The sequence below is a fragment of the Aegilops tauschii genome, chromosome 6, assembly GCF_002575655.3.
Source record: "Aegilops tauschii subsp. strangulata cultivar AL8/78 chromosome 6, Aet v6.0, whole genome shotgun sequence".
NCBI classification, from domain to species: Eukaryota; Viridiplantae; Streptophyta; class Magnoliopsida; order Poales; family Poaceae; genus Aegilops; species Aegilops tauschii.
Window position 1 is genome coordinate 54,213,325 of NC_053040.3, and position 12,313 is coordinate 54,225,637.

Genomic DNA, 12,313 nt, shown 5'->3' on the forward strand with positions numbered 1-12,313 from the left:
TTTCTCCATGTGCCAAGAAATGACAATGAGCAAGCAGATGCCTTGGCACGAATCGGCTCCACCCGTCAAGCAATACCAACCGGCGTCGCCCTACAACGCCTCCTCAAGCCGTCTGTCAAGCCATCGCCAGAGTCGGATTCCATCTTTGTGCCGGCTCCTCCTGAAGCAGCCGGATCCGACTTGAGGACCCCAGCAGCCGCCACGAGGAACCCGGCAGGCGACCCGGGGACTGCAACAGCCGCACCTGGCCCGGGGACTTCAGCACCCGGCTCGGGAACTGCAGCAGTCGGCCCGGGGACTCGATCGACTCAGCGAGCGGCAGCTGACTCCAACCCACCGCCTCCCAGCCCAACCGCCCTCGTGCAAGTAGCGGTCTTAGCGATCGAAGAAATCGTAGCGCCTTCATGGGCCAAGCCCATCCTCAACTTCCTGGTAAACAAAGAGCCGTCGACTGATGAGATCTCGGCCCGGCAAGTGCAACACCGGGCAGCAGCATACACCATAGTCAATAGGGAGCTTGTGAGGCGCAGTGTCACTGGTGTCTACCAGCGCTGCGTAGAGCCGGAGCAAGGCCACGCAATCCTCAAAGATATTCATCAGGGCGAGTGTGGTCATCATGCGGCTTCAAGAGCACCTGTGGCCAAAGCTTTTCTCCATGGTTTTTTCTGGCCAACTGCTTTAGAAGACGCCAAAGACTTGGTCCAGAAATGCAAAGGGTGCCAGAAGTTCCGCTCCAAGCCACATCAGCCGGCTTCTGAACTCAAGACTATCCCCATTGCCTAGCCCTTTGCTATCTGGGGCCTCGACATGATGGGACCATTCAAAACAACACGAGGTGGCATGACTCATCTGCTTGTCGCAGTGGACAAGTTCACCAAGTGGATAGAAGCAAAACCAATCAAGAAATTGAATGGTCTGACTGCCATGACATTCATCTCTGACATCACCATCCGGTATGGCATACCACACAGCATCATCACTGACAATGGCACGAACTTTGCCAAAGGCGCCTTGGCCCGTTTCTGCGCGACGCAGGGCATCCGACTGGACTTAGCGTCTGTTGCCCATCTGCAGTCAAACGGCCAGGTGGAGCGAGCAAACGGCCTCATTTTGTCCGGCATCAAGCCCCGACTGGTCAAGCCTCTGGAGCGTTCGGCCGGCTGCTGGCTCGATGAGCTGCCAGCCGTCCTCTGGAGCCTGCGCACAACTCCGAACAAGTCAACCAGCTTCACGCCTTTCTTCCTCGTCTACGATGCCGAAGCCGTCATCCCGACGGACATAGAATTCGACTCTCCTCGAATCACCATGTACACCAAAGAGGAGGCAGAAGAAGCGCGACAAGACGTCATCGATCTGCTGGAAGAGGGCCGGCTGTTGGCACTCAGCTGGTCCAGCATCTACCAGCAGAGCCTGCGCCGATACTACAACCGAAAGGTCAAGCCGAGATCTTTCCAAAAGGGAGACCTCGTGCTTCGGCTGATCCAGCGAACAGCCGGCCAGCACAAGCTCTCAGCGCCTTGGGAAGGCCCCTTCATCATCAGCAAGGTGTTGGGCAACGACTCTTACTACCTGATCGACGCTCAGAAGCCTCGAGCGCGCAAGAGGGACGACTCCGGCAAGGAGACGGAGCGGCCATGGAATGCAAATCTCCTCCGAAGATTTTACAGTTAATGCACTGGACAAGTAATGTGTTGGCACTTAAGCCGTCTCCTGCCAAAGCCGCAGCTCGCAGAGCGACTGTCTGGTGGGCAGGAGTAAGGCAGAATGGGTGCCCACATGAAAAATGGCTAAGGACCCAAAGCATATGCATAGTATGAGCCGGCTTCCTGCCTTCTACGACCGGCTGTTGAGCAGCCGGCCGGCCGGCCGGCTTCTTCTTAACTTGCTAAAACGTTCTAAATCGGCTAAGTTCTTGCCTTCCCGAAAGTAGCTAAGTACTTGACCCAGCCACAGTCTGCAGAGCGGATGCTCGGCTGGCAAGACGACAACTAAGGGAGGATGACAAAGGAAAAAGCCAAAAGAGCAGAAAGGAAGGAAAGATAGAACACGGAAAAATATTTTACATAGCAAGAGGCCCTTGGCCGGAATTCAACGAAAGTTTGAGATACACCCCGCGGGTGGAATTGTGCAAAATTGACAAGTTCGTTGAGACTGATAGGCAGGTAAAGCAAAAGATAAACTGGCGGCCTAGGGAGCGGCAGACGGGTTCGGTGGATCGGAGGAGTCGGTGGCGCCGGTTGGTGGAGCGGCCGGCTTGTCAGTCTCAGCTGGGTCGCCTCCAGTGGTAGCCTACTCGCTTGGGCGCGGCTCGTTGCTGGAGGCGCGGTCGAGCTGAGGCTGGCCGTCCGCTCCGACCTCTGGCGCCTCCTCTTCACCTTCCTCCTCCTCCTCCTCCTCGCCTTCTTCCTCGCCGCTGGAGTCGATCACCTCGGCCGAGTCCTCGCCGTCCTCCGGGTTCAGCCCGAACCATTCTGGTGGCGCCTCGGCACCGTTTTCGGCTCGCTCCGGGATGAAGACGCTGGTGTCGGTGTACTCGGCGATTGCCGCCGCTCGCTTGACAAGGTCATCTTCCATGACCGCCAACTCCTCCTGAGCCTCCAGCCGAAACATGGCCAGCTAGGCTAGACTTAGCCCAGAGTACCACGCCTTGACGAATTCTAAGGCCCGGCGCACCCCAGCTCGGGCCGAGGAGCCCTTCCAGGCCTCAAGACGGCCGGCTGCCACCTCCAGCCAGTCGGCAGTCTGACTGGGAGTGCGCGGTGCCGGCATGTCTGGCCACAAGGCGGCGATCGCCTGGGCGCCGACACGCTGAAGACGGCGCAGCATCTGGTGAGCCGGCCAAAGACGGGCCTCGATGCTCAGGAGTTGCTCGCTAAGGGTTCGGGGGGCGTCGGCAGCGATCTGTGTGCCTTCCGCCCTCCGTCCTTCGCGATCAGCTTCAATGGCCTGATTGGCGGCGTCCGAGTGACCAGGGAAGAAGTCTGCCAAGATAGAAAGCAAAGAGCCAAAGTTAGAGACAAGAGGCCGGCTCGACCAGCAGCCGGCAACTCAAAGATGGAAAAAAGGGAAGCTCACCATCGACTATGTCTTCAATCTCGTGAAAGCCGGAAGTCAACATCGCCTCCTTGTCGGTCCAGGTGGAGTGTTCGGTCGCGAACTCAGCAAGGATGCCGGTCTCCTTGTCCTCCACCTCCTTCTGGGCCTTCTTGAGAAGCTCCGCCTGCTACGCCAGTTGCGCGACCAGCCGGTCACGTTCTTCAGCCAGCTTGCCGCACTCCTCCTTAGCGCGCAGCACGGTGTTGGCTTCGCCCAGCTGGTGCTGCAAGACGGCGTTGGCCTCTGCAGAAGAAAAGATGAAGGGAAAGGCGTTAGTAACCAGCAGAAAGAAGAACAGTTGCCGGGGAGATCCGACCCGACTGCTCAGCAGTCGGCCTGAATCTTGGGGACTACAGCCCGCGGGTGTGCCAGCGCGCCCCCGCAGAGAAAGAAGAGGACTTACTTCGGCTCTCTGACAAGTCGGCAGCACATTGATCCAACTCCTGGACTTTGGAATTGAATGCGGCCGCACGGAGGTTATGATAATCCTGCAGCAAGGACATCAGTGCTCAGAGCCTGCTAATTAAAGTTCCGAGCCACCTGCTCAGCAGCCGACCCGGAAGTCGGGGACTACACCCAGTGGGTGCGCTGACGCGCCCCCACGAAGCAATAGAAGAGTTAAAAACGAAGAAGCAAGAAGCGTACCCAGGATGGCCTCTCGCGATTCCAGGAACGTCTTGTTGCAGTGCTTGATAGCATCGGCCTCGGCGCGGAGTTTGGCTTGAACATCCAGGATCACCTTGTTGAGAGGGCCCGTCCCGCCTCCCCTCACCCATCCAGTGGGCGCGGTGCTGGTCGCCTCGGTGTCCGAGATCGAGGAGCTTGCGGTGCTGGTCTCCAGCGGGCGTGGCGTCGAAGCCGCCTTTGCGAGTCGGCGGTGCGTCGGTGTGAAGACCTCAGGAGTCAGGCCCATCACCACCTCGTGTCCGGTTGGCGGCACCGGTGGGTCCGCCGGCTGCTCACCTTGCACGCTCCCGGACGGCGGCGGTGGAGGCACAATCACGTCCGGCATGGCGACATCGCCGCCGTCCCTCTCCATGATTGGGTGCTCATCGCCGGCTTCCCCAGTCTGCGCCATGAACTCCGGCGGTGGCGGCGCGGAGTTCAGGGGAATGACGAACACCGCCGACCGGCGGCGGGCGGCCTCCTCGGCCTGCTTCTTCGCCGCGTCGGCTGCCTCGACCTTCGCTAGGTTCTTCAGGGTGGCGGCCTCCACGTTCTCCGCTTCCGCCTTCTCCAGGCGGGCGGCTTCCTGCTCCTCATGCGCTGCCAGCGCGTTCCACTCTGTCGCCTCCCGGAGGTCGGCTGCCGGATCGATCCGCCGAGTGGTGGTGGAAGTCTCCGCCGACCCCATGATGGAGGCGGCGGCTGACTTCTCAAGAGAAAGCGGAGCCCTAGATCAAGGGAAACAAAGCAAAGAAACTCAGACAAGATCGGCAAGGAAGGAGAAAGTATGAGATGAAGGCAGTACTTACACGGAAACCAGCTGCGGCTCGTTCACTACCTTGCGGAAGTGGATGGGCTTCGCGGCCGCTTCATCCCGCTTAGTCGCCGCGGCCGAGCCCTTGGGCTTCTTCGGCCGGCTGCCGAACAAGCTCGGCGCGGCCCTGCGCTTTTTCGCGCCACCTTGGGCATCCGGCGCGCAGACGAGCTCGCGCTTGGCTGGCCGGACCCTGGCTGCTGGCGCGGGGCGACTTCCCCCGCATCATCGTCGGGACAGTCCTCGGGGCCGGCTCCGAGCCTCGAGCTGCCTGCTTCGCTGCCTCCTCCCTCGGCGTCGTCCTCAAAGGCCGCCGCCCCCAAGTCGGGGTCATCGACGTCGCTCTCCGCTCGGTCGGGGAGGAATTGGCGCTCCGGCCCCGCGGCGCCGGCTGCCGGCCGGAGGAGGGGGCTCTGTTCAAAGGCCGACTGGTCAGGTTGGATAGGCCAAATTTGGCAACAAAAAGGATAGAGAAAAATAAAGATAACTTACCATAGGCGGGGGGTCGGCGCGTGAATACGGCTCCTTGCCATACCGCCACTCCTCCGTGAGCTCGCAGTTCGCAAGATAGTTCACCATGTGAGCTACCTCTGCATGAGGCATCTCCTTGGTGCACAGCCGGCTTGGGTCCCGATGCCCGCTCATTTGACAGATCATATGAGGGCGGCCCTGGAGCGGGAGCACTCGGCGCGCCATGAAGGCGGACAACAAGTCGGGCCCGGTCAGGCCCTCCGACTGTGTCAACACTCGGAGCCGCGCGATGGCGGCGGCTCCAGAAGGCGACAGTATCTTGGCCCGGTACGACCAGTTGGGCTGCCTCCCAGCTGGCGGGCCGGCTGCGTAAGCCGGCAAGTTGACCCAGTCGCCCTCCGGGAAGACGCTCTTCACGTAGAAGTACGACTGCTGCCACATCTTCACCGACTTGATCAGCGTGATGGGAGGAAACGGGTTTTCGGCCGCCGGCCTCCGCACCGCAATAAAAGCGCCGCATTGAGCCGGCACGCCCGCAACGAGGGTGCCGAGCTTGGTGTAGAAGAACTCCCCCCAAAGCTCGATGGTGGGGAGGACGCCCGGGAAGCCTTCGCACAAAGTGACGAAGGCGGACAGCAGCACCACCGTGTTCGGGGTGAGGTGGTGCGGCTGAAGACCATAGAACTCAAGGAAGGACCAGAAGAAGCCGCTCGCCGGCAGGCCGAGGCCGCGCAAGCAGTGCAAGCGGAAGACTACCCGCTCGCCCTCCTTCGGCGCCGGTGAGATCTCCCTCTCCGGCGCGAGGTGGACCTTCACGTAGTCCGTGCCGGGCAGCCGCCGCGTCTGGCGGAGAAAGTTGATGTGGCCGTCATGAACCTCGGAGCCGTCCCATGCTCCGAAGCGCGCCATGGGGGGCGTGGGGTTGGAAGACGAGCTCATTGGAGCCGAACCGCTGCAGCTGTCAGCGTGGCTTGGGGGCACTACGGCGAGAGAAAGAAGAAGGAGGAAAGAATGGGGCGGAGGGGCGCGCGTGCTCCGCCGCTCCCCCTCCTCCCCCTACTTATAGGCCTACGGGCTGCGAAGCCGAGGGGGCGATCGTGGGATTTACTGCACCCACGATCCAACGCCCCCACATTTCTCGCGCGAGTTACTGCGCGCAGTAACTCCATGGAAAAACTCAACCGCCAGCCTCGGCCGCAGCGGATCCACTCGCGTACCAAGGCCTGGTAGTGGCGGGCCCCGCCAGCAGGCGCGTCCCATCGCGAACGTGGGCTGGCAGACTGGCCCGGCCGCCTGACGCCACGTGACATGCCCACAGTGAGCGGCAGCCTGGAGGCTTAGCAAGCACGCCACTTGGTTCCCGCCGTCGCATTCGAAGTTTGGATAAGTCAGGCTGGACGAGGCCGACTCCCGCCAGTTGGCTCGACAGAAGTCGGACGAATCTCCACCTCAAGCCCTCGGAGAAAGAAACTACTAAGGCTCCTCAGATGCTCAGCCGCGGCACCTCACCAGCTTCGGGGACTACTGTCGGAGTAATGGGCCACAGGTAGGCTAACCCGAGTCCCTGAGCAATTCAAGACAACGGGGCTGTCTGCGCCCCACAAGGCATCAAGACGAGGTGCCGCCTTCTGGGGGCCGGCTGGAGGAATAGCCGGCTGCCCGTAGACGACTGAGTTCCAGACAAGCCGGCTCCTAGTGGGCGGCTTCCAGGGAAGCCGGCCCCTAGCAGTCGGCCTGTGGCGCCCATGAAGCCCGCGCCCTCATCAAGAAAGACAAGACAGGGAGTGTCTACAGTATAGCCCATCCCTCCCAAATCCAGGGATGGGCGTGGCCAGAGTGCACCGTACCGGCGGAGATCTCCGCCCGGCGCGGCACTATAGCCACTCCACCCCTGACGTCACCATAGGCAGGCGGAGCCCTGTTCCCACGACGGCCTGTCGGTACGGCCCAAGGACGACGGGCCCCACCGATCAGCGAGAGCTCGGAAGACGGCTAGAGCCCCACCAGTCGGATCCGAGGGAGGTTGGTCCCCAGCAGTCAGCCCGCCCCTTCCTTGGGGCCCACTCGCCATTAACCAGACGAGACACGGAGTGGCTACAGTAATCGCCCGCCGGGCGCCGGGGCTGTAGCCACGCTCCCTTGAACGAGCCGGTGTCATTAGCATCACGGCTACAGTGATCAGCAGCCGACAAGACCCGCGAGCGACGGAGGCGGCCTGAAACGCCCACGATGCGGCTATATCTCCCACGTGTCGGGGCACGACTTAGAGGCATAACCGCATAGTGGTTTTGTCGCAAGAAGGGTCATCTTCACACAATCCCATGTAATGAACAAGAATGGGATAAAGAGTTGGCTTACAATCGCCACTTCACACAATACATAAATATCATTCATACATCATCCAAAATACAATCATATAGACCGAGTACGGTCAAAATCCAGATGAAAATAAGACAACCCCAAATGCTAGATCCCCGATCGTCCCAACTGGGCACCACTACTGATCATCAGGAAAAGACACATAGTAACGACCACGTTCCTCGTCGAACTCCCACTTGAGATCGACGCCATCATCTGCACTGGCATCGTCGGCACCTGCAACTGGTGTTGGAAGTATCTGTGAGTCACAGGGACTCAGCAATCCCACACCCGCGAGATCAAGACTATTTAAGCTTGTAGGACAAGAGGTGCAAAGAGGTGGAGCTACAGCGGCAAAACATATATGGTGGCTAACTTACGCAAATGAGAGCGAGAAGAGAAGCAAAGGAACGGACGTCATCTAGCAATGACCAAGAAGAGGTCCTGAACACTTACTTACGTCAAACATAACACAGACCGTGTTCACTTCCCGGATTCCGCCGAGAAGAGACCATCACGGCTACACACGCACTTGGTGTATTTTAATTGGGTCAAGTGACACGTTATCTAAAACCGGACATTAACAAATTCCCATCTGCCTCATAACCGCGGGCACGGCTTTCGAAAGATAATACCCTGCAGGGGTGTCCCAACTTAGCCCATCATAAGCTCTCACGGTCAACGAAGGATAAACCTTCTCCCGGAAAGACCCGATCAGTCTCGGAATCCCGGTTTACAAGACATCTCGACAATGGTAAAACAAGACCAGCAAAGCCACCCGAATGTGCCGACAAATCCCGATAGGAGCTGCACATATCTCGTTCTCAGGGCACACCGGATAAGTCAAGCTACGAGTAAAACCAGACCTCGAGTTTCCCCGAGGTGGCCCCGCAGGCTGCTCGGTTCGGACCAACACTCGAAGGAGCACTGGCCCGGGGGGGTTAAAATAAGATGACCCTCGGGCTCGCGAAAACCTGGGGGAAAAGGCTTAGGCGGCAAATAGTAAAACCAAAGTTGGGCCATGCTGGAGGAGTTTTATTCAAGGCGAACTGTCAAGGGGGTCCCATAAATCACCCGACCGCGTAAGGAACGCAAACTCAAGGAACATAATCCCGGTATAACAGTACTAGGGCGGCAAGAGTGGAACAAAACACCAGGCATAAGGCCGAGCCTTCCACCCTTTACCAAAATATATAGATGCATTAATTAAATAAGAGATATTGTGATATCCCAACATATCCATGTTCCGACATGGAACAAACTTCAACTTCGCCTGCAACTAGCAACGCTATAAGAGGGGCTGAGCAAAAGCGGTAACATAGCCAAACAACGGTTTGCTAGGGAAGGATGGTTAGGGGCTGACATGGCTGAAATAGGAGACATGATATAGCGAGAGATAGGTAGCGAGCATGGCAATAGAGCGAACAACTAGCATAGCAAAGATAGAAGTGATTTCGAGGGGTGGTCATCTTGCCTGCAAGATTCTCAGAGTTGTCGAAAGCTTGATCCTCGTAAGTGTACTCGACAGGTTCCTCGTTCACGAACTCGTCTCCCGGCTCTACCCAAGACAAGAACACAAACAAATGGAACGACAATCAACAACGAGAAATGCGCAAGCAACATGATGCAAGACATGTATGATATGCAAGTTATGATATGCGATGCATATGCGAGCTCCGGAAGGAAAATGATGAACATGGCAGTAACTTGACAAACCAAGCATGCCACTGGAAAGATGAGATGATTTCGGTCGAAATCGATATAAAGATCACCGGAATCGGATGCACGGTTTGCAAATGGCAAGCAAAACAAGAATGACAATAATCTGCGATAAACAGCAAGATAGCACTTAAAATGCAACAAGTAACAATGCTACAGCACCCCAACATAGCAACAAAGCACATGGCAGTAATCTACAGGAAATGCTTGACAAAAGATGAACACTGAGCTACGGCTAGTTCACAACATATCAAGCTCAAACAAGCATGGCAAAAGTGCAAAAGATTACAGGTTCACAGACTTGGTGAAAAACTGGACATGGCAGAAATCAGCATCAGGTAGCAAAGTTCAGAGCACGAAATCAACATGCTACAGGAACTTAACATAGCAAAACAAGGCATGGTAGTGTTCTACTAAATGCACATGACAAAAGTCCCTTACTGACCATAAGCCAAAAAGAACCAGAAGATATGATGGCAAGCATGTAAACATAGCAAGTTTCGTTATCAGGTTTCAGACTTAGCAGAAAACAGAGCATGGCAGAAATATTAATATGTAGGCCTCTTTGTGAGCTTGATGCACTCACTACAGAGCAATTCATGAAAAACCAAGCATACCTAAAGCAAGATGGCATGTTTATGAAGCTATCCATGGCAAGAACAATTACATAGCATGTGTGGATGAACTACAATAAGCTTGGCAAAAATGCATGTCATGTTAAGAATCTGCCAGAAATATTTTATAGCAAAAGTAGAGCAAGATTGAGTTATGCTATGGTGCTCTAAAATTGCAAACAATTGCAGGAATGGATCAATTACAACTATAGCTACAAAACATCCTTACTGAACATCTCCAAAATATGCATGGATCTCTCTGTAACATCAAGTTTACATGGCAACAAAATTACAGCAGACAAAGACTTAGAGAAATCACTAAGTCCCTGAAATCAGAAATATTACGGGACCTACTTTGCATGCTTGTGCTAGTCACCACATAGATCACAAAAATACATGGACTATACCACTGGAAAGATGGCATTGCATACTTCAAAACACATGTAGAGCTCATGCTCAAAAGATGCACAGAATAAAAGATACAAAAATGACAAATCTCCAAGTTCTGTTAAGAACCAGAGGTTAACAGCAACTAGCCCTCTTCCAACGAAGATTTGGGCATCGAGATGACCTCTAATGAAAATGATGCAATTGAACAAAATGAAGAGCATCACGAGGCGAACAATTTGACATATTATACGCGCGAATCGGAGCTACATGCACAAAGTTATCGCATCGGGAACACAAGCACTTGCTGATGGAATTCACAGACTTAGGAAAAAAACGGAGCTCGGGGAAAGTCAACGGGAACAGTACCGGCTCCGAACGGATCGGGCTCCCGAGCTCGAGCTCGAGCCCGACGGCGGCGCAGGGAGAGGAGGCGCGGCGGGCCGGTGGAGGCGAGGCCGGCGGCGGCCGGAGGGGCGGCCGGAGCGGCGCCGGCGGCGGGCGGCGGGGCCGGCCGGCGGAGGCACGGCGGGGCCAGCGAGGGCGCGGCGGCGGGCCGGGATCCGGCGGGCGGCGCGGCGAGCCGGCGAGCTCGTGGCGGCGGCGGCGGCGACCGGCGACGGGAGAGGCGGCGGAGGCGCGGTGCGGGCGCGGGAGAGGCGGCGGCGGGCTCGGGCGGGCCCGCTGCGGGCTTCGCGGGCCGGCGGCGGGGCGGCTGGACGTGTCCGGCTCCGCCCGGACGTGTCCGGCGGCGGAGTGGGACGAGGGCTAGGGTTAGACTGCAGTTCGTTTTTCGGGATGCCCACTCATTTATAGGTAGAGGGAGCTAGGAGCCTCCAAATGAGGTGCGGTTTTCGCCCACACGATCGTGATCGAACGACCTAGAGCATGGAAGAGAGTTTGGTGGGCTTTGGGCTGGTTTTGGAGGGGTTTTTTGCTGGATACTCAAATGGACATTGCGGAGGCCCGGTTAACCGTTGGAGTACCAAACGACCTCCGAATGGAACGAAACTTGACCGGTAGTCTCCGGGTGGTATAATAAAACCACTTGACAAGCCTCGGTCCATTCCGAGAAAGTTTGACACACGCACACGAAAGAAAACAAGAAGGGTGCACCGGAGGAGATAGGAGCGCCGGATTGGAAAACGGACAACGGGGAAAATGCTCGGATGCATGAGACGAACACGTATGCGAATGCAATGCACATGATGACATGATATGAAAAAGCATGACATGACAAAATACAAAACGAAAGACAAAAACCCGACAACGGAGGGAAAACAAAACACATAGCCGGAAATGGCAAGAGTCGGAGTTACAAATATGGCAAGTTATATGCGGGGTGTTACAACACTCCACCACTACGAGAGGATCTCGTCCCGAGATCTAGGACTGAAAGAACTCCGGATATTCGGAACGGAGATGGTCCTCGCGTTCCCAGGTGGCTTCCCGGTCGGAATGGTGCGACCACTTCACTTTCAGGAATTTGATAGACTTGTTGCGAGTCTTGCGCTCAGTTTCTTCAAGAATAGCAACGGGGTGCTCGTGATAAGACAAATCTTCTTGAAGGTCAATCTCTTCGAAGTCTATAGTGCGCTCAGGCGTCTTGAAGCACTTGCGGAGCTGTGACACGTGGAACACATCGTGCACGTTCGCAAAGTTGGAAGGAAGTTCAAGTTGATAGGCGAGGTCGCCTCTTTTGCCAATGATCTTGAAAGGACCCACGTATCTAGGGGCAAGCTTTCCTTTGATACCGAAGCGGCGAGTGCCTTTCATTGGAGAGACACGGAGGTAGACATGGTCTCCGATCTCGAAAGCCAAATCACGATGCTTACTATCATAGTAACTCTTCTGGCGCGATTGCGCGGCTTTGAGATTATCACGGATGACTTTACACATTTCTTCAGCTTCAGTGATTAAGTCATTGCCGAGAAGTTGGCGTTCACCAGTCTCTGACCAATTGAGAGGAGTACGGCACTTTCTGCCATATAGAATCTCGAATGGGGCCTTGCCCGAACTCGCTTGGAAGCTGTTGTTGTAGGAGAATTCAGCATAAGGAAGACAATCTTCCCATTTCATGCCAAAGGAAATGACACAAGCCCTGAGCATATCTTTAAGAATTTGATTGACTCGCTCGACTTGGCCACTAGTTTGAGGATGGAAAGCTGTGCTGAAGCGAATGTTAGTG